Here is a 24760-nt window from a genome sequence, read left to right on the forward strand (position 1 = left end):
ATGTCTGGTTTCACCAGGCGTGAATCAGAAACCATGGGAAAGCCGCCCAGGTAAGTTAAAAATCGTTCTAAGTACGTAATCTGTCACAAATAAAGTGCGTTAAGTACCTCAATGAGGTACATTTGGCTCTTTAACTAAATTTAACTTTAATTAAAGCCGGCGGGACTTCCGTATTCGGGACGCCCGCGCGCACACAGGTGCGTCGGTGGGGAACTTGGAAGTCGGAAGTCGGCGGGTTGGAGCCGGGCTCTGAACCCGAATGGGATTTCTGCGATTTTCAGAGCCCCCCTGCCCCCACGCACCCGCATTTTCCCGGTAAAATCGAGCCCAACTTCTCTGCTTTTCAATTCTATCTCTCTAGAAATCAATCCCAGTGCCTGGTTTTCTTTTTTTATGGTCTTATTAACTTGCGTCACTACTTCTAGTGATTTGTGTATCTGTACCCTGAGATCCCTTTGCTCCTCTACCCCATTTAGACTTATTATCCAAGCAGTATGTGGCCTCCTTATTCTTATGACCAAAATACAACACCTCACACTTATCTGTATTGAAATCACACTTATCTATATTGAAATCACACTTATCTGTATTGAAATCACACTTATCTATATTGAAATCACACTTATCTGTATTGAAATCACACTTATCTATATTGAAATCACACTTATCTATATTGAAATCACGCTTATCTGTATTGAATTGCTATTCAAAAAAGAGCAGGGGAGTTCTCCCCAGTGTCCTGGCTAATATTTATCCCTTAACCAACATCACTAAAATAGATTATCTGGTCATTATCACGTTGCTGTTTGTGGGACCTTGCTGTGTGCAAATTGGCTGCTATGTTTCCCACATTACAAAAATGACTACACTTCAAAAGTACTTCATTAACTGCAAAGTGCTTTGGGCTTTACACAAGGCGGGGTTCATGAGGTGAACAGGAAGGGAAAAATAAGAAGGCTGACACAAATCAGCCAAGAATATTACTGACAAAAGACTGAATCAAGTTGCCTGCCAGAATTCTAGTCAAGAACGCAGCAAGGCACTCATTTATGGTTTTCACAGAATAATGGACAGAGTCGTGGAATTTGATCCTCAAAGTACTGGTACAAACCCTGGAATAACCTAATAAAAACGGAATTCAGTAACTGTAAATTAGTGGCCTGATAATACACTGTACGTTACCCGGTCTATCACCCCTATTGTTATAAAATAGTGTATCCTTCAACTCAACACAAGGGAGATCTGCTGGTAATATAGAAATAATAAATGCACATTAGACAATTCCAGTTGGAGGCCACTAGATGGCAGAAGAAACCAACTTCTGTGCAATTGGGTTTTATGCCTCACGGTCAGTGGTTTAGAACAACTAAACTACTGAGATCAGAAAGCTAGAAAGACACATTTACTAAGTCTTCGGGCGCATGTTCCAGGTACGCTGCCCACTTCACCCTAGTTTCCGGCGCTAGACCAATTTCTCCGCCAATGATTTCTGGGATGTTGGGGCTGTGGCAGTTGTTTTTGTGGCAGACACAGTCCAGGGCTGAATTATGGAGATGTGAGGGTGAAGGGATATTCTGGACATTTGCTTGATTCCCTTTGGGGATCAGGTAGTATTTATATGGAACTTTCCAATGGGAGATTAAATAGGTGGGGGGAATTTCATGATAAGGTATCGTATACATGAGCCTATGGAAGGAGATTAAATGGATGGGGTAGAGTCTATGATAGGGTAGAGTGTCCAGGAGGTATGGAAGGGGGTTTAATGGGTCAGGTGGTGTCCGTGGGTTTTGGAAGGAGTGGGTTGTTAGGATCAATCACCTTCTCTCACTGTAAGATCTACATTCTTCTTTTGGTTCCAAACTTCTCGAGGTTTGGTTTTGTGGTGTGTGACATCGTCCTCGGGCACCCCTCCCCCGATGTTGGCAATGTGCCAGAGTTTCTGGCAGCAGGGGGCAGTCAGGAGCCTGGGAGATGCCCGCCAATCCCTTGCAAATGAGGAGCCCTCCCACTGACTCCGCAAAGCCCAGCAGGGTCAGCGCTGCATGGTCAGTGCTGGTGGGCACCAGCGGGCATGATCCACACGTTACTGGCGCTATGGGGGCCCGTACAGTTTTGGAGCTGTCATATCTGTCTCTATCATGCCCTCTCTCCTTGCTTTTTCAGACAAATGAAGTGAGAGAGAAAGCAAAAGGCAAAAGATCACTTTAAGGACACAGAGGATCGATGAGTGCATCTCCTATTCATGTTTGTTAAATAAACAGTTAAACCGGTGCAGAATCTAAAATTGAATAACCTAGTCACAGGGACAGCCTGGGTTTCAGTCCAATGGGCAGTGACTGTCACATAGGAAGGGATCAGTCTCACGGGTGCAGAGAGTCTAACTCATCCTCTTCATCCACTAAGACAAGGCTGTGGAGGGCTTGATGTGCTGTTAGCCAGTTTCCCTCTCCTTTAATTCCATCCAACCGTTCAGAGCGTGAAATAGGATTAATCCCCTCCCTTTAGTACTAATTGGACCCTGCTCCAGCCATCTGGTGTTTAAGAATAGAAGAGATTGAGAAGGGAAAGTTGTGATTGGTTTGTTTGACATGTCAATCAGAGAGGAGCCCAGGGAGCCCTGATAGTGCAATTGACATCCATTAGTGAGTGGCCGGGCCCAGAGTCGAGGGAGCTGCAGGCAGTGGAGGCAGCTTGATCTGGCCCAGGCAGGGGGCACTTTCTTTGTGATGGAAACTCTTGCATCGGTAAATAAACAGATCCTTTTACTGTGGGTTTCCAGTCACTATGCAGCGGCAGAGCCTTGCTGATGTGCAGCTGCAACCTGTTGGCAAGACTGGAGCAGCGATCTGCAGGGGGACGATGCACAGCAGGTTCCAGGTAGACGCGGTGGAGGAAACTGCCAGCCCCTGGGATCAGCCGGATGTGGGATCGCAGGGCAGATTCCGTCTCAATTTCCTGGGTTCCTGCAACCGGACAGCGCCTGCCAGAACGGAGACACCCTTCTGAGCACCCAGAGCACGGGGCACCTCGACACTCACCCCAGCACCTGCTACACGAGAAACCTCTGGGCACAACACCGTCGATGCGGTGCCGAGCATCGACTTCTACCGGAATAGCGTCAGCGGCATTGGTGAGAAGCTGCTGAGACCCAGCCTGGCCCAACTACACCTTGGATCGGAGAAGGTAGCAGCAGTGGCTCGGGCTGAACTTAGGCACTGGGATTTACTGCGGCTGTTTGTCCAGGGTCAGTCATCTTAACACTAAAAAGAAAGAACTTGCATTTATATAGCGCCTTTCACAGCCTCAGGACGTCCCAAAGCGCTTTACAGTCAATGAAGTACTTTTGAAGTGTAGACACAGTTGTAATGTGGGAAAAGTGGCAGCTAATTTGCGCACAGCAAGATCCCACAAACGGCAACGTGATAATGACCAGATCATCTGTTTTAGGTGTCGGGTTGTCAAGTTTATATAAGGTGGTTTGATACTATTTAATCTGTTTGTATAAATTTGCTCAGACCCCTTCGTATAAACTGGCACACATTAATCTTTGCTTAGTTCGATTGTAGTCAGAATTTACTCCTTGTGCAATGTTAAGGTAATGATGGTGAAATGAGAAGCCATCCTCTGTGAAATCCATCCTGTTAAGTTTGCAGCATACTCTTGGCGAGGATAACCTTTCCATACAGGAATTTAAAAAAAAAATGAGGGAGTATTTCTTTTCCAGAAGTGTTCCCTCTTCCTGCTCTTAAACATTCACAATCTGTTTCTGAAATAGTTCCAGACTGACTCAGATCCCAACTGAGGGGGGCTGCATCTTTCTGGTGTGAAGGATGTGATGCTTCCAATGTAAATCTCTTGTAATTCCCAACGAACTGTTTTCAGAAATGGAGCGTTGTCAAAGAGGGGAGACGCAAGGGCTCTAAAAGAAAACTGATAGTTTTGGAGCCAGCCTCAGTCCCGCTCAAAAAAAAACAAATCCCCAGATCAGTGTCACGCTTTACGTTATAAAGATCACGAGAGTCGAGTCACAATCCTGTCCACAGTTGCACCTACTTTAATTTCTCTGGCGCTCGTCCTGCTCAGCTCAGAAACTCCCCATTCCTCAAAAAACTTTACAGGGTGGAGGGAAAAGGTGGAATCTGGGCAAAAAGAAAAATGAAACAGAAACTGGGGGCCAGGGTCGAAGGGAAGGGATTTTTGGAGGATTTTGTAAGCAGGGAGCTGCGGAGCTGGGGAGGGAGTTTTGAGTTGAGGGGGGGTGTCAGGGACTTAGTGACTGACAGAGCGGTTGTTGACTGAGGAGCAGAGGGAGTGGGGAACGAGGAGTAAGACGGTGTCAGAGGGAGTGCCTCTGCTCTCTTCTGTTTATATAATGTCCAGTGCCTCTGTTTTCTCCTGTTTATATACTGTCCAGTGCCTCTGCTCTCTCCTGTTTATATACTGTCCAATGCCTCTGCTCTCTCCTGTTTATATACTGTCCAGTGCCTCTGCTCTCTCCTGTTTATATACTGTCCAATGCCTCTGCTCTCTCCTGTTTATATACTGTCCAGTGCCTCTGCTCTCTCCCGTTTATATACTGTCCAGTGCCTCTGCTCTCTCCTGTTTATATTCTGTCCAGTGCCTCTGCTCTCTCCTGTTTATATACTGTCCAGTGCCTCTGCTCTCCCCTGTTTATATACTGTGCAGTGCCTCTGCTCTCTCCTGTTTATATTCTGTCCAGTGCCTCTGCTCTCTCCTGTTTATATACTGTCCAGTGCCTCTGCTCTCCCCTGTTTATATACTGTGCAGTGCCTCTGCTCTCTCCTGTTTATATTCTGTCCAGTGCCTCTGCTCTCTCCTGTTTATATACTGTCCAGTGCCTCTGCTCTCCCCTGTTTATATACTGTCCAGTGCCTCTGCTCTCCCCTGTTTATATACTGTCCAGTGCCTCTGCTCTCCCCTGTTTATATACTGTCCAGTGCCTCTGCTCTCCCCTGTTTATATACTGTCCAGTGCCTCTGCTCTCCCCTGTTTATATTCTGTCCAGTGCCTCTGCTCTCTCCTGTTTATATACTGTCCAGTGCCTCTGCTCTCCCCTGTTTATATACTGTCCAGTGCCTCTGCTCTCCCCTGTTTATATACTGTCCAGTGCCCCTGCTCTCCCCTGTTTATATACTGTCCAGTGCCTCTGCTCTCCCCTGTTTATATTCTGTCCAGTGCCTCTGCTCTCTCCTGTTTATATACTGTCCAGTGCCTCTGCTCTCCCCTGTTTATATACTGTCCAGTGCCTCTGCTCTCCCCTGTGTATATACTGTCCAGTGCCTCTGCTCTCCCCTGTTTATATACTGTCCAGTGCCTCTGCTCTCCCCTGTTTATATACTGTCCAGTGCCTCTGCTCTCCCCTGTTTATATACTGTCCAGTGCTTCTGCTCTCTGTTTATATATTGTCCAGTGCCTCTGCTCTCCCCTGTTTATATACTGTCCAGTGCTTCTGCTCTCTGTTTATATACTGTCCAGTGCCTCTGCTCTCTCCTGTTTATATACTGTCCAGTGCCCCTGCTCTCCCCTGTTTATATTCTGTCCAGTGCTTCTGCTCTCTGTTTATATACTGTCCAGTGCCTCGGCTCTCCCCTGTTTATATACTGTCCAGTGCCTCTGCTCTCCCCTGTTTATATTCTGTCCAGTGCTTCTGCTCTCTCTGTTTACATATTGTCCAGTGCCTCTGCTCTCCCCTGTTTATGTACTGTCCAGTGCCTCTGCTCTCCCCTGTGTATATACTGTCCCGTGTCTCCCTGTACAGACTGTATCATGTATTGATGAACAGAGGCTGCTCTCCCTGTACAGACTGTATCAGGTGTTCGTTTCCCAGTGAGGAGAGGTGGGGGATTTTATTGCGGTGTCAGTGCCAATCACAATCGCTCCCCAAATGAAGCCTGATTTATTTGTCTATTTGGAAGCACAACTTGATGATACCTTTGAAATTTAAAAAAGGGGAAAATTCAAAGTTTGTTGATTTGGTTTCACACAGATAGCAGTGGGAGCATCAGACTGCTGATGTTAGAAAAACCAGTGCCAGTTAGAGCCACTATGAACAGTGGGTCCACCGCTGGTAAATGACACAGTGTCAGCATAGGGTGTCAGCAGGAAGTAGGTGTCTGATAACAGGAAGCAGTGTCATGAATTGTCCTTCATCTCGTTTTGTTTCCTTTGTTTAATTGTTTCCAGGATCCACAGGTTGCTATTCCCAAGGGGACAATGCTGGCGATTCCCATTACATCCGTAACATACCTGGGAGTGGCTTTTGCTGCAGGTACATTATCTGTAATAACTTTTCATGGTTTAACAACAACAACAGCAAAGTGCATTTATATAGTGCCTTTAATGTATGTCCCAAGGCGCTTCACTGGAGCATAATCAAATAAAATTGGACACCGAGCCACATAAGGAGATATTAGGACAGGTGACCAAAAGCTTGGTCAAAGAGATAGGTTTTAAGGAGCATCTTAAAGGAGGAGAGAGAGGTAGAGAGGAGGAGAGGTTTTGGAAGGGAATTCCAGAGCCTAGGGCCTAGACAGCTGAAGGCACGGCTGCCAATGGTGGAGCGATTAAAATCAGGGATATATTTTCCCAGTTTCCAACACCCCCACATTTTGTCCCTCCATGTAGGCCCCACCCCACATGCCGTCCTTTATCCAATTGGGTGGGGTTTCAAGTGGCAGAGTTCTCCAGGACCTTGGTGGTGGCAGTCATGGTTGGGCAGGTTGACTTGAAGAGGCCTCCTTGAGTAACTGTACACGTATATGATCAAGGTTGCTGGGTATAAGATCACTGGAGATCCTTGGGGTTACAGCCACACCTGCAGATCATGAATTCAGCCCCGTAACTTGTCGTGCTCCCAGCTCATTCTTTATTTATCTCTTTGTTTTTCCTCTATTCTGCTCTCCCTGAAGGCTGCATGTACTCCTTCAGATCTCCAGGATCTGTTCTTCTTGCCTCTGATATAACCAGCAATAGTCATGGGAGACATTCTGGGGAGGGCACTTGGAAGAAACACAGAGAGAGAGAGAGAGAGAGATTGAGAGATAGATACAGACGCTGAAGGGGAGAGAGAGAGAACAGGTAATTTTTAAGTCAATGGAAATAAAAATCGGGAGAGATGTAAAACAGGCTGTTGATTCACAATCACCCATCGCACAAAGTCAAAATTACCCCCAGAGAGAGACAGAGAGAGAGAGAGAGAGAGACAGAGAGACTGAGAGAGAGAGACAGGGAGAGAGAGACAGGGAGAGAGAGACTGAGAGAGAGCGACAGAGAGAGAGAGGGAGAGAGACAGAGAGAGAGAGAGAGAGACTGAGAGAGAGAGAGAGAGACTGAGAGAGAGAGAGAGAGAGACAGAGAGAGAGAGAGTGAGAGAGAGAGAGAGACTGAGAGAGAGAGAGACAGAGAGAGAGAGAGAGAGACTGTGAGAGAGAGAGAGACAGAGAAAGAGAGAGAGCGAGACAGAGAGACTGAGACAGAGAGACTGAGAGAGAGCGACAGAGAGAGAGAGAGAGACAGAGAGACTGAGAGAGAGAGACTGAGAGAGAGAGAGACTGAGAGAGAGAGAGACTGAGAGAGAGAGAGACTGAGAGAGAGAGAGACTGAGAGAGAGAGAGACTGAGAGAGAGAGAGACTGAGAGAGAGAGAGACTGAGAGAGAGAGAGACTGAGAGAGAGAGAGACTGAGAGAGAGAGAGACTGAGAGAGAGAGAGAGAGAGAGCGATAGAGAGAGAGAGAGACTGAGAGAGAGAGACTGAGAGAGACTGAGAGAGAGAGAGAGAGAGAGACAGAGAGAGAGAGAGAGACAGAGAGAGAGAGAGCGACAGAGAGAGAGAGAGAGAGACTGAGAGAGAGAGAGACTGAGAGAGAGAGAGAGACTGTGAGAGAGAGAGAGACTGAGACAGAGAGAGAGAGACTGAGAGAGAGAGAGACAGAGAGAGAGAGTGACAGAGAGAGAGAGAGACAGGGAGAGAGACAGAGACAGAAAGAGAGAGACTGAGAGAGAGACAGAGAGAGAGACAGAGAGAGAGACAGAGAGAGAGAGAGAGAGACAGAGAGAGAGAGAGACAGAGAGAGAGAGTGACAGAGAGACAGACAGAGAGAGAGACAGACTGAGAGAGAGAGAGAGAGAGAGAGACAGGCAGAGAATCATTGTCTCTTTTTAAAAAATAAACTTTGGAACAGATGTTGGTCTTTAGTGCTCCTTGTGCAGAATGCTGCGTGCTAGGATCGCACATCTCGAATTTGGGCACGGGACCCTATGATTTTCTGTGTATTCATTTTAATGGGCATAAAATCATGGGGGGGGGGGGGGTGGAGTTTCTCAAATTCCTGGTTTGTGCTCCTGACAATGGGAGCGCTGAAGTGGAAAGATTACCCCTCCGACCATTTAAAATTGTTTATTGTTTAAACATTAACGTGTATTTTAAAGTTATTCATACTCCCTTTTCACGTTACATTTTTTATCAGCCTCCTGCATTGTGCGTGTTGCTACAGGGAACCAGACTGTTACACTGACTCCTGGTGCAGGGATTGACTGTTACACTGACTCCTGGTGCAGGGATTGATTGTTACACTGACTCCTGGTGCAGGGAACCAGACTGATACACTGACTCCTGGTGCAGGGATTGACTGTTACACTGACTCCTGGTGCAGGGATTGACTGTTACACTGACTCCTGGTGCAGGGATTGACTGATACACTGACTCCTGGTGCAGGGATTGACTGTTACACTGACTCCTGGTGCAGGGATTGACTGATACACTGACTCCTGGTGCAGGGATTGACTGTTACACTGACTCCTGGTGCAGGGATTGACTGATACACTGACTCCTGGTGCAGGGATTGACTGTTACACTGACTCCTGGTGCAGGGATTGACTGATACACTGACTCCTGGTGCAGGGATTGACTGTTACACTGACTCCTGGTGCAGGGATTGACTGATACACTGACTCCTGGTGCAGGGATTGACTGTTACACTGACTCCTGGTGCAGGGATTGACTGATACACTGACTCCTGGTGCAGGGATTGACTGTTACACTGACTCCTGGTGCAGGGATTGACTGATACACTGACTCCTGGTGCAGGGATTGACTGTTACACTGCAGCCTGCACTCTCGGGTTTAACTTTACTCCCTGTGCAGAGGGAAGGTGTGAGTATGGTCTCGTCAACAACTTTCAGGTGAGTGACCAGATAGAATTTATTAATGAATCTTTTAAAGGAGCAGGAGCTCTGTTTGTGTGTGCGTGCGCACGCGTGCACGTGTGTGTGTGTACTTGTGTGTGCTTGTGTATAGGTGTGTGTGCACGTGCGCACACGTGCAGGTGTGTGTGTGTGTACATGTGTGTGTGTGTGTGTACAAAGTGCCCAGCCAGTACATACCTTTCACAGTTCACATGTTTCTGAATTGGTATGCAGGCTGTTCCTACATCAGTCTGTGTGGCTCCCTAACCTAGCATGGTGGAGTAACTGAGCTGAGTAACCTGGGTGAGAGGGAAAGGGTACAGACAACAAAAGGGAGAACTGTTACAAAAGAAACATTTCAATTTTCAGATTGTATAGCCAGTGATCCTCCACAGGTTCAATGTGGGATGTACTCTACCTGTAAACAGTTACCAATAGTTACCTTGTGCGTTAAGGCTGGCACTGGGGGTCGAGTGGTGCCATGAATTAGACACTGACCTTTCACCTCTGAGACAGGAGTTCAAATCCAGGCCAGACTGAGGGGATGGAACTCTCCTCTGTTTGTTCGAGTGTCTCAACACAGTTTCCTGTTGGTACGGAACAAATCTGTGATGCTAAATTTGCAGTCTCACTCAGAGGCAATAGAAGGACTGGTGTGGGAAATGTAAAAACATTAGACTGGTTCAGTACAGGGTGCTCTTCTGAGGTTAGGGCTGAGGTACATTGATAGATCAGAGTAGAGGGAGCTTTACTCTGCATCTCACCTGCTCTGTACCTGACCTGAGACAGTGCTCTGTATCTAACCTATGTTGCACTTGATGGGGTAGTGTAGAGGGAGCTTTGCTCTGTATCTTAACTCATACTATACTTGACCTGGGAGGGTTTAACGGGACGGTGTAGAGGGAGCTTTACTCTGTATCTAACCCATACAGTACCTGCCCTGGGAGTGTTTGATGGGACAGTGTAGAGGGGGCTATGGTCTGTATCTTAACTTGTGCTGTACGTGCCATGGGAGTGCTTGATGGGGACACTTTAGGTTTCTGAAATGGAGAGTGTTCTATCCCCCAGCACTATAATCTTTCACCTTAACGAGCACAAAATTCACAAACAAAAGTAAAGTAGACTTTACTAGGTACTGAACAATTCTCAGATAGGTTTGTGCACGCATGATAAAACTTTAATAATTGAGGTTTGTGTGTCCATGTGTAATTAACATCACTGTTTATTGAATGTGTTCACAACATTTTCCAGATGCTTTTTGTTTATGGGTTTTGAAAACTTTGAAACAATCCCTGTCCACAATGACACCCTCAGATGCCAATATTTCATTTCTCTAATTAATTTCTCTCACTTTTTGTTCCAAATGAGGTTATGACGATGTTTTCTGGATTTGGACCCCTCATCACCGCAGGCATTTTCTCGGCCACCCTATCCTCAGCATTGACGTCTCTTGTCAGTGTGCCAAAGGTCTTTCAGGTGACCAAAACAGGCAGAATGTGGATCTGGCCCAGCTGATGGCTTCCTGGCATTCCCGTGTTTGGCACGCTCGCAATGAATGGCACGCTCGCAATGAATGGCACGCTCGCAATGAATGGCATGCTCGCAATGAGATTGACATGCATGTAGTGATTGTGTTTAAGAACTGCACAGATTTTATTTTCAGATACAATATATATTATTTTGTTTTGTGCCCATATCTTGAGAAATCGAACCCTTTTTTCCATTTTGCACTGTGCAGTATGGAGAGCTCCTTACCTGGGTTAGAATCCTCGGGGGCAACAATCTCGGGGAGTTTTTATGGTTTCTTTATCCAGGAGGATCTTGATTAACTCCTTCCCACACTTGATGGCAGTAGTAATTCACAAACAGATGTGTCCATTTTGCCTTTGAATGGGTTAAGACTTCCGAAACTCATTTCACTTTGAGCCCAGGCAGCCATTGGAGGGCACAGCTCCTGATTGCTGAATATGTTTGAGGTGTGCTGTTTAAACCTGTTTGTTTTCGTCCTTGGCACTGTGTAAGTTCGAGATTTACCCTCGACTCCATTTCTTTTCAGTTCGTTATGGGGAGAATAAGGAACCTTTGAGAGGCTATCTTCTAACATTCTTCATCGCACTGGGATTCATTCTGATTGGCGTGTCAGACCCTCAGTGGCTTATATTGTTTGGACTGACCCCCTCAGGTCACAATGTGATAGCATATGGTCGCTGCTATGCATACTGCCATACAAGTCTGGAAAATCCCAAAATCCCACATCATGTTCCTCCGATGATCAAATCACTAATTACAAGAAACAAACTGTCTGGTTGGGTAAGGAACAAGTTTCAGATTGGTTGGTTTAGAGGAGACTGATCTAGCAAATGGAGAGAAAATGCCTTCAGATCCTTTTGAGAATCTGCTGGCTGGACTTAATCATCTAAAAATCAGATCAGCGTCCTTGTGTAGGAGGGAAGATGTGGTAGATCAGGAAGTAGGTCATTAAGTGATATCAAACTTGGGTTTTAAAAGCCTCCAGATCGTAGGAGGAAGGGAAGACTGAGGGAGGTGAGGAGTTCCACAGTTTTGAGGTCCTGGGAAGGAGTAAGTTAGAATTAGAATAGGTGGGAGCCAGTGAGGATGCAGGGAGAAGGAATGCTCCTCTTACTTCATTTTCTGAGGTAAATTATAACCCGCACTCAGTGAGGTCACACTGGTTTGCATGAAGGAAATTCATTTCTACAGACAGGACTGGAAATCAGATCTCTCGTTAACTGATCATTAATTAATCCTCATTCTGTGCGTAATTACCCTTTTGTCCCACAGGAGGTCTGTTGCTGTTTACTGACATAAGCTGATAACCTGAATCTTTTCTTTCCTCTGTTTTTAGCCGAACTGAACACAATCGCTCCCATAATTTCCAACTTTTTCCTGGCATCTTATGCCCTGATTAACTTCTCCCGTTTTCATGCTTCGATGGCCAACTCGCCAGGTATGGACTGTTGACTCAACTACAGTTAATGGCAAATATTGTTCCTATTTTTTCATAGAATCATAGAAATTTACGGCACAGAAGGAGGCCATTCAGCCCATCGTGTCTGTGCCGGCCAAAAAAAGAGCCATCCAGCCTAATCCCACTTTCCAGCTCTTGGTCTGTAGTCTTGTAGATTACGACACTTCAATTGCACATCCAAGTAATTTTTAAATGGGATGAGAGTTTCTGCCTCTACCACCCTTTCAGGCAGTGAGTTCCAGACCCCCCTCTGGCTGAAAAGATTTCTCCTCAGCTCCCCTCTAATCCTTCTATCAATTACTTTAAATCTATGCCCCCTGGATTTTGACCTCTCTGCTAAGGGAAACATGTCCTTCCTATCCACTATATCTAGGCCCCTCATAATTTTATGTACCTCAATTAAATCTCCCCTCAGCCTGCTTTGTTCTAAAGAAAACAACCCCAGCCTATCCAATCTTTCCTCATAGCTAAAATTCTCCAGTCCTGACAACATCCTCGTAAATCTCCTCTGTACCCTCTTTAGAGCAATCACATCTTTCCTGTAATGTGGTGACCAGAACTGTACGCAATACACTAGCTGTGGCTAACTAGTATTTTATACAGTTCTAGCATAATCTCCCTGCTCTTACATTCTATGCCTCGGCTAATAAAGGAAAGTATCCCGTATGCCTTCTTAACCACCTTATCTCCCTGTCCTCTACCTTCAGCGATCTGCGGACATGCACTCCAAGGTCCCTCTGCTCCTCTGCAATTCTCAGTATCCTCCCATTTATTGTGTATTCCCTTGCCTTGTTTGCCCTCCCTAAATGCATTACCTCACACGTCTCACACTTATTGGTCACATCATTTTGAAAAAAGCTAACCAGAATGTCGGACGATTGTGAAAGGTTCTTGAGTGCCTTCAGACAACCGCCGGGAGGCTGAGGCCGGGATGGGACAGAGAAGCACTGTTAGGAGGCCAGGCCCTTAGCCACAGGCAGTAAGTGTAGTCTACATCTGACTCACACACTTCTTGGAGGCAGGAAGCAGCAACCTACAAGCCCTTTCAGTCAAGGCTCAGTGGGTGTAAAACAAGTGTAGTTAGTGTGTAATGAGGAGTACTGGAAAAGAATATCTGATAAGAGTAAGTGAGTTGCTGTTCTTTGATCTTCCTAATGACGTGAATTCTACCAAATATTTTGGTGCAATTTCCTACAGTTGTAACTAGTAAACTCTCACAGCGGTGCTGTTTCTTCAGAATTTATTCACTTCTTGAATCTTTGTTCAAATCCCAGGGATACAAATTAAAACTGAGCAAGTTAGGAGTAAGAACGGAAGTCAGCCAAAGGGTAATCGAGTTTTAAATAGGTTACCAGGGACAGATATTGAGTAGGACGATATAAATGGTGTCAAAAGACAATTAGATGTGTTTCTTGAGAGAGAAGGGATGAGAAGACAGGTACATAAGTCAGGGGCAAGAAAGGACCATCAGGCCCATCAAAGCTTCTCCCTCTGGTATACTAACTCTTCCATTAAAGTTAACATTAAAGCCCATCCCTCTAGTACTCTAACTGTTCCATTAAAGCTAACCTCTCCTATTGAAGCCCATCCCTCTAGTACTCTAACTGTTCCATTAAAGCTAACCTCTCCTATTGAAGCCTATCCCTCAAGTGCCCATTATAACACCTGCTGCATTTTAAATGTCTCAATCTCCTAGACTCTATTATCCTCTCTGGCAGATTGTTCCCAACAGTCCTCTTTGAGCAAAGAAGTTCTTCCTGATATCTGTTTTAAATTTACTCTTCTCTAATTTGAATTCATCTCCTCTACATCTACTTTCCTGGTTTATTTTGCAGTAATGTTCTGGGTTTCCTTTAACTATTCCACAGATCACCCTTTTATACTTGAGGTCAGCCTTGTTGCTATTCTCTGCATCCTCTCCAGTGTCCTTATGTGTTTTGTGAGGTCCAAGAGCTGACCTCTACAGGTCTCCACTCACCACCTCCCCTAGTCTGACACTTACACCTCTCCTACGCATTCCTATTTTTTTAACCGGTTTCTTACTTCAAATTGCTGTGTTATTTAGTTTAATTAAAAATCTTCATGTGGAACTTAGTTAAAAGTTTTATTAAAGTTCAAAAAAAATATTATTTCCACTTTATCAGTAACATTTAAAAGGAGTCGAGGAGATTTGTTGGCTGGATCTTTTCATTCTAAACCCATGCTGGCTGTTTCTTGTTATTGCAATACGGGGTCTCCACTGATATTTTTTATTCGTTCATGGGATGTGGGCCTGGCAGGTTATTCCGAACATTTCTCCTAATATTTGTCTTAAATTTACTTTTCGTTAATTTAAATTTGTCCTCTGGTCTCACTCACCTGACTGAACTGCAATAATATTCTGCACCTACCTGATCTGTTTGAATGGGTCCTTCACTGTTACAATGTGGAGTAAGAGTGAGGAAGAAAGGACTCTAGTTGGTGGGAAAGAAAGACTTTATGCAATGGAGGCTGAGGTATAGGAGCTGATCAAATATAGAGAACTGAAGAGAGGGGGAGTGAAAACCAGCAAAACTCCAGAGGAAACAGTGAGTTGATGAAGTGAAAGGGCATCAGTTAATGATGCTGACTGTCCGTTTATATTAAACTTACCAATAGTGATTGCAATTTAAAAAGTAATTCATTGGACATAAAGCACTTTGGAATATTTCTGAAAGATGTGAGAAGGTGCTGTGTGTAAATGAAGATGCATCCACACACTCACACTCGCTCACTCACTCACACTCACACTCGCTCTCACTCACACTCGCTCACTCACACTCGTACTTGTTTACTCATGCTCAGCCACTCATTCACACGCTCACTCCACACACATTCACACTCACCCTCATTCACTCATTCCACTCACACACTCACATACATATGCTCTCATTTGGTTACCCGCTCACTTGCTCACTTTTAGGGCACAGCCCATAAACAATCACATCTAACGTGAGAGCTCCCACTGGTTGTGGATTTCTATGATGTGACTTGGATGCTTGTGTGAGTGGTCCCCCAACCCCTGCTCCTGAATATAGCAACTAGTACAATTCTATCACGCTGACAGTGAGTAGCTCACACTGATTCTCTCATATACACAGATGTGAACTGGGGCTCGCCCACCCAGGCCATGACTTATCTGAATGCGCTGCAGCATTCCATTCGCCTGTATGGAGTCGAAGATCTCAAGAACTTCAGGTACTCACACTTCTCAAGGAAGGGTTCAACGAGGAGCGAGTGTGCTCACACCAGTCTAATGTACTGTGTGTTACTGTACAAAGAGAGACAATACCAGGAGGATTTCAGGACTGATTAACCTAGCACCTCATGCTGTCTAGCCTGACAGTTTTAAACTGTTCACACTTCATATCCAAAACAAACTACTGCCAACACCATTCAGAATTTAACACAATGTTAAATAGAATTGCAGAAGTTTGCAGCCACTCAGTCCATCATGTCTGTGCTGGCTCTTTACTAGAACAATCCAAGCTGCTCTGCTTTCTCCTCATAACTATAGTTTCCCATGCCTGACATCATCCTGGTGAATCTCTGCTGTACACCCTCTGGCTTTAACAGTCCTTTCCATAATGGGACATCCATGATTGCACACAGCGCTCTAACTGTGGCCTAATCAGTGTTGTTGGAGGTGCTGTCTTTTCGGATGAGACATTAAATCGAAGCCCCGCCTGCCCTCTCAGGTGGACCTAAAAGATCCCATGGCACTATTTCGAAGAAGAGCAGGGGAGTTATCCCCGGTGTCCTGGTCAATATTTATCCCTCAATCAACATCACTGAAACAGGTTACCTGGTCATCATTTCATTGCTGTTTGTGGGACCTTGCTGTGCGCAAATTGGCTGCCATGTTTCCTACATTACAACAATGACTATACTTTAAAAGCACCTCATTGGTTCTAAAATGCTTTGGGATGTCCTGAGGTTGTAAAAGGCGCTATATAAATGCAAGTCTTTCTTTCTTTTTGTATAAATCTATTGCTGTTTCTTAACTTTTATACTCTACGTTCCTATTTATAGAACCAAGATGCCGTTGATCTTTTTTATGGCTTCATCTACTTGCACTCACACTTTTAGGGAATTAAATATTGGAACCCCTTGGTCTCTCTGTTCATTCACATCCTTCAGTGTCTTTCCATCGTGCACATACTCCCCTGCCTTGTTTTTTCTCCCAAAATGTATTACCTCTCACTTATCATATTAAATTGCATCTGCCACCAGTCTGCCTATTCTGCTAAACTATCTTTGTCTTCCCGAAGTCTTCTACAATCCTATTTTGGAGTTTGCCAAACCCCCAACGTCTGTATCATCAGTAATTACAGAGGGTGAGTTGGGGTTAATAGTAATTACTGAGAGTGGGTTGGGGTTATCAGTAATTACAGAGGGTGGGTTGAGTTTTCATATCAGTTTTTGGTTAATTATAAATCGGGTTTTACATTACAACTCAAATCTTTGTGATACTTGGAGGGCATAATTGTTCTAATATTGGGGAAATAGAAATTAATTATGGTAATTAGATCTGATTTGCATACACAAGTCTATTTGCAAATGGTTCAGTGTTATTATAAAAGTATTTTCCTGACTGGACAGTTTAATTGCATGGAGGTGCAGGGGCCATGGCGCGGAGGTGCAGTGGGCCGTGTCGCGGAGGTGCAGTGGGCCGTGTCGCGGAGGTGCAGTGGGCCGTGTCGCGGAGGTGCAGTGGGCCGTGTCGCGGAGGTGCAGTGGGCCGTGTCGCGGAGGTGCAGTGGGCCGTGTCGCGGAGGTGCAGTGGGCCGTGTCGAGGAGGTGCAGTGGGCCGTGTCGCAGAGGTACAGGTGCGGTTCTGCAATATTTATGTAGAATTTTCTTTCAGGAAATTCAGTGGGCGAGGTAGAGTCCATGATAGGGTAGAGTGTACATGGGCTGTGGAAGGAATGAGGTAGATGGGCTGAATGGCCTTTCTTACTGCAAGGTTTCTATGCTTCTGTTTTCTGCAGCCACATCTCGCCTGGTTACACTGTGGTAGTGTATCTATTTAGCTGTAGGTTCCAGAAGTTTCCATTTTGTTGGTCGGATGTTGTAATCTCTATGTCCTTCTCTAATGCAGGCCGCAGTGCCTTGTCCTGATGGGACCACCACCATCATGTCCAGCCCTGGTTGACATCACTTGCGCTTTTACAAAAAAGGTCGGCCTCATGATCTGTGGACACATTCATAAGGTACGTGCAAACTTCCTGCCTTTCTTATCCTTTATTTACCTTAATTCTCATTCGCACCTCACACATTGTTAAAGAAGGTGTGACAAAGAAAAGATTTTACACAATTGTCCCACCCAATAGGAATCCCGAAGACAGGCCCTAAAGGAAATGCTCGGAAACCAGGTGAAATACCAGTGGTAGCTGGTACACTGCAAGATGAAGGGCTTTTATTCCCCAGTCATTGCTTAAGACCTTCGACAGGGAGCACTTTGCCTACCCCAGGTGAGACGCAGCCAAATACCCCGACCCTTCCACACCCAAATGCTTGAACCTATATTCACTCTTCGACACCCAATTCAAACTGTCCTACACCCTATTTGAACTGTCCTACACCCTATTTGAACTGTCCTACACCCTATTTGAACTGTCCTACACCCAATTCGAACTGTCCTACACCCTATTTGAACTGTCCTACACCCAATTCGAACTGTCCTACACCCTATTTGAACTGTACTACACCCAATTCGAACTGTCCTACACCCTATTCTAACCAGTCTACACCCAACTTGAACCATTCTCTCCTCCTCTCCTGAAGACATTGACTCATGCTGGGGCCCAGGTTCCGTGTGCATTGGGCTGTGGTACGTTGCCTGTCTCTGTGCCCAGACAGTGGGTGGTGGCAGGATATTTGACCGTATGGTGCATCGCACCAAGCCCAATCCTGTCTTCACCCAACATTCTCTCTCACACACACACTTTCCAGCAGTAGTCACTGGATAATGATCAAGAGCAGGAATTCTGGTTGATTTTCCCCCTTTCTAACCCAAGGGCACTTATGCCAATTGTTGCATCCCAACCCCTACCTGGGCTGAACCTGCCACCTTCTTGCTATGTATGGCTTAATACCACACTGGAAGGGACATTTACCCAATGAGAATTGGGGTGCCGGTGATTATCGACCCTATCATCGTTGGCATTAGTGAAGGTTAATGGAGAGGGGGAGGCAGTTACAAAATAACAAATGATTGTGACTGTCAGCAGCTAACAAAGGTTTAACTGAGCTGGAACACACTCTCTGTTCTACAGGTCTCAGGAGGATGAGGCCCAACACTCTGGTTCTGGGCTTCAAGAAGAACTGGAGCTCGATCAGCATTAATGAATTGGACTGTTACATCAACATTATTCAGTGGGTACTGGCAGTCATTGATGGGATTAATATAAACCATTTGTTTCCGCACAAAGACAAACCTACTGTAACTCAGAATGGCGATGAACAGCTGAACCTTTAGTGAGTCTGATTGTTGGATCAGTGTGTGAGACCCTGCACTAATGCACCTGGGACTCTTTTCCTGTGCCTTGCATGCAGTATTATCAAACATGTGACAGGAGTGTGAGGCTGTGTGGGAGTGCAAGGCCATGGTGCATCAGTCTGCACCACCTTCTCGAGGGCAATTAGGGATGGGCAATAAATGCCGGCCTCGCCAGCGACGCCCACATCCCATGAACGAATAAAAAAAAAATGAGGCTGCAGTGCACCAGGTTACTGATAGAAATGTCACCTAGCAGTGAGTGTCAGCTGTGTGATAGCTTGCTTTGGTTGGCAGCACTCTCGTTTTTGAAGGTTCAAGCCCCACTCCAGGACTTGAGTGCAAAATCTAGGCTGACACTTAATATTGAGGGAGTGCTGCATTGTTGGTAGTGTCGTCTTTTGGATGAGACATTAAACCTACTTGATCAGATGGATGTAAAAGATTCTACGGCACTATTGGAATGTTCTGAGGATGTGAAAGGTGCTATATAAATGCAAGTTGTTTCTTTTAGAAATGCTTAACTTGGCAGACCCTAAACTATTGAAGGGGTGAGGTTCACGAACATTCAGAGTTGGGTAAGTGTTAGTGTTCAGATTAGTGATAAGGTTCAGGTTAGTGTCAGTATTTGGTTTAGTGCATTTGGGTAAGTGCTAGTGTCCAGGTTAGCGTTGGAATTCGGATTAGCGTAGTATTTAGGTTGGTATTAGCGTTCGGGTCAGATTCAGTATTTGAGTTAGTGTTAGTGTTGGCATTTGTTTAAGTGTTAGTGTTCAGGTTAGTATTAACAATTAGCTTAGCATTCAGGTTAGCACTAATGATCAGGTTAGCGTTAGTATTCGGGTTATCTTTAGTGTTCGAGTTAGTGTTAAGGTTTGCGTTAGTACATGTGTTTAGGTTAGCATTACTGTTCAAGTTATTGTTCGGGTTAACAATCAAGTTCATTTTACTATTTGGGTTAGCATTCAGGTTAGTGTTGACGTTCAGGGTAGTGTCAGTGTTAGTGTTTGGGCAAGTGTTCAGGTTAGCCTTAGTGTTAGCATTAGGGGTTGGGTTAACATTAGTTTCAATATTAACGTTTGGTCTAGCATTCAGTTAGTGTTAATGTTCAGACTCAGTTTAGCATTTGCGGTTGGGTTAGTGTTAATGTGTGAGCTGGTATTCATGTTAGCATTAGTGTTAGTGCGTGGTTTAGCATTCAGGATGGCATTAGTGACCAGGGTAACGTTAGTGTTCATTTTCAGGTTAGTGTTAGTGTCAATGTTTGAGTTGGCATTAACGTTAGTGTTAACTCTCAGGTTAGTGTTCGGGTTAGTGTTAGTGTTTGGATTGCCATTACCGTTCGTATTCAGATTAGCATTAGTGTTAGTATTAGCGTTTGGGTTGGTATTAGTGTTAGTGTTGGGTTGGTGTTGGTGTTAACATTAGTGTTGGGGTTTGGGTTCGTGTCAGTGTTAGTATTAGTGTTAATGTTTGGGTTAATAGTATCAACATTCAGTTAGCATTGGCATTCGGTTTACGATTCAGGTTGGCGTTAACATTAGAGTTCAGGTTATATTAGTGTTAGGGTTGGTGTTAGGGTTAGTATTTGGGTAAGTGTTAGTGTTCGGATTGGTGTTAGTGTTTTGAGCTAGTGTTGGTGTTTGGATTGGTGTTAGTGTTTTGAGTTAGCATTACTGTTCGTATTGGTGTTATTGTTTTGAGCTAATGTTACTGTTCGTATTGGTGTTAGTGTTTTGAGTTATTGATAGTGTTCAGCACTGTTCCTAGACTACTTTAATATTCATTTTAAATGTATTAATTCCTCCAGTAAAATAACTGATAAAATAATTTCTACAAACAGGGAAGGCGTTCGGTAATGTCACACAGTACTATTTCAAGGTTCAAGTGACCTGTCTCATTATTTTACATAAGAACAATAAGAACATAAGAAATAGGAGCAGGAGTAGGTCAATCGGCCCCTCGAGCCTGCTCTGCCATTCAATAAGATCATGGCTGATCTGATCCTAACCTCAAATCTAAATTCATGTCCAATTTCCTGCCCGCTCCCCGTAACCCCTAATTCCCTTTACTTCTAGGAAACTGTCTATTTCAGTTTTAAATTTATTCAATGATGTAGCTTCCACAGCTTCCTGGGGCAGCAAATTCCACGGACCTACTACCCTCTGAGTGAAGAAGTTTCTCCTCATCTTAGTTTTGAAAGAGCAGCCCCTTATTCTAAGATTATGCCCCCTGGTTCTAGTTTCACCCATCCTTGGGAACATCCTTACCGCATCCACCCGATCAAGCCCCTTCACAATCTTATATGTTTCAATAAGATCGCCTCTCATTCTTCTGAACTCCAATGAGTAGAGTCCCAATCTACTCAACCTCTCCTCATATGTCCACCCCCTCATCCCCGGGATTAACCGAGTGAACCTTCTTTGTACTGCCTCGAGAGCAAGTATGTCTTTTCTTAAGTATGGACACCAAAACTGTATGCAGTATTCCAGGTGCGGTCTCACCAATACCTTATATAACTGCAGCACTACCTCCCTGTTTTTATATTCTCTCCCCCTAGCAATAAAAGCCAACATTCCGTTGGCCTTCTTGATCACCTGCTGCACCTGCATACTAACTTTTTTGATTTTCTTGCACTAGGACCCCCAGATCCCTTTGTACTGCAGTACTTTCCAGTTTCACGCCATTAAGATAATAACTTGCTCTCTGATTTTTCCTGCCAAAGTGCATAACCTCACATTTTCCAATATTGTATTGCATCTGCCAAACCTCCGCCCACTCACCCAGCCTGTCTATATCCCCCTGTAGGTTTTTTATGTCCTCCTCACTCTCCACTTTCCCTCCTTCCTCAGTGATGCCTTTGACTTTCATTATGGAATAGTAATTGTTTGAATTTAAGGAGGACTGGACATTTCTCAGTCTCAGGAACAGGGTATAACTTAAAAAAAAAAATTAGGTGGGAACTATGATGTTTGTGCTTCTCAGGGACAAGAACAATCAGTACTGGGGGACTGAACGTCAGAGTGACAATATGGAGGGACTGAACGTCAGTAAGTGTGGGGGAGACTCACATCCATCACTGTGGTGCAGAATTGCTGAGACTGATGTTTGAGCAGGGTGTTGGTTAAGATTGGGACCCTCAATTAAAAAGTTTGTGAAGCGCAAAATCTTAATTTATAACTTGGTGCCTCTCAAAAAAAACTTAGTGATTCTGATATGAAGTGTGTGATCTTAACTTACAACTTTTTAAAAAAAAGAAATACGTGTCTCTCCGGACAAAGACACACCCAGCATGGGACAAGATAACCTGGAGTCTAAGGCAGAAAGGGGCACTACCTCCTCCTTATCCCGTACGGAAAAAGAAGGCAGCAGCTTCGGGCCCTCCCAGTATGGTAGTGGTGAGACTCTGTGGCCCCGATATTTAAGGGGAGATGGGGAGGGAGTGGGGGCGACTTGTAACGGCCGGGAAACCTGGAAGTACGGGGAATGCTGAGGTCCTGCCGAATTTTCTCCGTTTCCTGGCTGGCAGCCGGCCAGATTGAGAGGCTGGCTGTTGGGTGGGAAGGCCTGCGTTGGAATGCCGCAGCTGGGGAACGGAGGGAGGGAGAGATGGCAGGTGGGGGGAGATATCAGGGGTGGGGGGAAGGGGTCGTGAGCCGGCATCGGATAGCGGAGTTGTCGGCCTGGAGATCGCAGGGGGTTGTTGGAACGCGGGGAGGGAGGCCGATCACGGCAAGTTTGCTTGGGTGGCTGGGGGAAGCACTCCTGGCCCACAAGCAGTGCTATAAAAAGCACATACCTGCTGGATCTGGCAATTCCCGCCTTCCTTCAGCTGCCGAGTTTCCCGAGCTTTGGGAAACCTGGCCCGCAGCTGTTAAATCTAAACGGCTGATAAATCTGAGGCAGGCAGCCTCATTAACACATTTAATTTACTGACCCGCCTCTCTAGAACAGGTTACTCGCCCGCCCTCCCTCAAACCAGAATTAGGCACGTTCGCTGCGGGTTGGGGTCGGGTTTCAGATTTTTAAGAATTTATCCCCCACCCCGCCCCTTTTCCGTCCGTCCTGGGGGTTTAAAATCCTCCCCCCCCCACCCCGTCAGTCTGCAATTAAAGGGGAGATACTATCACACCGTAATTAAAGAAGGGGACACTAACTGCAATTGAAGAGGTGGGGGGAGATACTGTCACTGCTGTTAAAGGGGATTGTAAACAATTTTACAGCACCAAGTTATAGTCCAATGATTTTATTTGAAATCTACAAGCTTTCGGAGGCTTCCTCCTTCCTCAGGTAAATATTAAAGGGGAGACCTGATAACTCTGCAATTAAAGGAGAGACACTAACTTTGCAATTAAAACAAATTAAATGCATTAATAAGATTGCCTTGCACTAGGAAGTGAGGTGCAGTACGTTAGCACTGACCTTATCTCACAAGTAGATTTTTCTTTAATCCACAGAAAACCAGATGGAGGCCAGTTATATGAAAAGTCCACGATCACAGCTGCTCCTGGACAGAGGGACCAGATTTTACAACATTTCAAAAATTATTTTCTTAAGATACTGAGTTGAACTTGTAGTCTGACCCACTCTCTGACATTTGTCTGTTATGTAGGTTCAGGATAACATTGAAGCAGATTTTTCAATTATAAACATAACCAGTGATGTAATCAACAGTAAGAACACATTTTACTCCCTGGTCTGTTATCTATCAAAAAGGATCGGGCTTGCTGGGCCTAACTGCCTTTTCCTGCTGCTAGAATTGCTTCCTCTGCAGTGTAACTTTCACCTTCTCATACTCCAGTTACAATTCCCTGTTGTTCTCTGTGGCTGTTGGGCTGTGAGTGCACCTCCCTCCGACACAGACTGTAGCTGGGAAATCTTCATTGTGAGGAAGGTGCTGTTATGTCGTTAGAATTTTGCAGTTGAATAAAGGGACTGCAGCTGGAGGAAGGGTAGAGAGTTGACCCAGGCTGAGCCTGTTAGTACCTCTGCAGAGGTGATGATTAATCCAGGATCGCCTGCTCAGCATTTCCCAGACTAGGGGTGGGCCTGGGCATTTCCAAGATAGGGGGCAGGCAGGGCTCATTGCTGTTCTAACCCGTCCTGGGAATGTTTGATGGGACTGTATAGAGGGAGCTTTACTCTGTGTCTAACCTGGGCTGTATCTGTCCTGGGATTTGTTGATAGGACTGTATAGAGGGAGCTTTACTCTGTCTGTAACCTGGGCCTTTTCTGTCTTGGGAGTGTTTGATGGGACTGTGTAGAGGAAGCTTTACTTTGTATCTAACCTGGGCTGTACCTGCCCTGGGAGTGTTTGATGGGACTGTATAGAGGGAATTACTCGGTATCTAGCCTAGGCTGTATCTGTCCTGGGATTTCTTAATGTGACTGTGTAGAGGGAGCTTTACTCTGTAGCTAACCTGGGCTGTACCTGCCCTGGGAATGTTTGGTGGGACTGTACAGAGGGAGCTTTACTCTGTATCTATCCTGGACTGTACCTTTCCTGGGAGGACTTGATGCTGACACGGGGTGTCTGGTACAAACTTTCCATATCTTGATAAGTGCAAAGTTCTCTTCAAAACTTAACAAAGAGTTGGAACAAATCTGCATCTTGATTTTTTTTGTTCTGCTAACCATGGAGAATTGTTAGAGGTGTTCAAAATCATGAAGGGTTTTGATAAAGTAAATAAAGAGAAACTGTTTCCAGTTGCAGAAGGTTCGGTCACCAGAGGACACAGACTTAAGGTAATTGGCAAAAAGAACCAGAGGTGACATGAGGAAACATTTTTTACGCAGCGAGTTGTTACGATCTGGAATGCGCTGCCTGAAAGGGCCGTGGAAGCAGATTCAATAATAACTTTCAAATGGGAATTGGATAAATACTTGAAGGGGGAAAATTTGCAGGGCTATGGGGAAAGAGCAGGGGAGTGGGACTAATTGGATAGCTCTTTCAAAGAGCTAGCACAGGCACGATGGGCCAGATGGCGTCCTTCTGTGTGGTTAACATTCTATGATTGCCCTCAACCACTGTCAATGATCGAGTTGTAAA

At 45.2% G+C, this 24760-nt stretch overlaps 1 pseudogene; it reads left to right on the forward strand.

Moving 5' to 3' along the window:
- The window catches only part of LOC137299575 (solute carrier family 12 member 2-like), a 30943-nt pseudogene continuing 6183 nt past the window's right edge, over window positions 1-24760 (forward strand).

The sequence above is a fragment of the Heptranchias perlo genome, chromosome 29, assembly GCF_035084215.1.
Source record: "Heptranchias perlo isolate sHepPer1 chromosome 29, sHepPer1.hap1, whole genome shotgun sequence".
NCBI lineage: Eukaryota > Metazoa > Chordata > Chondrichthyes > Hexanchiformes > Hexanchidae > Heptranchias > Heptranchias perlo.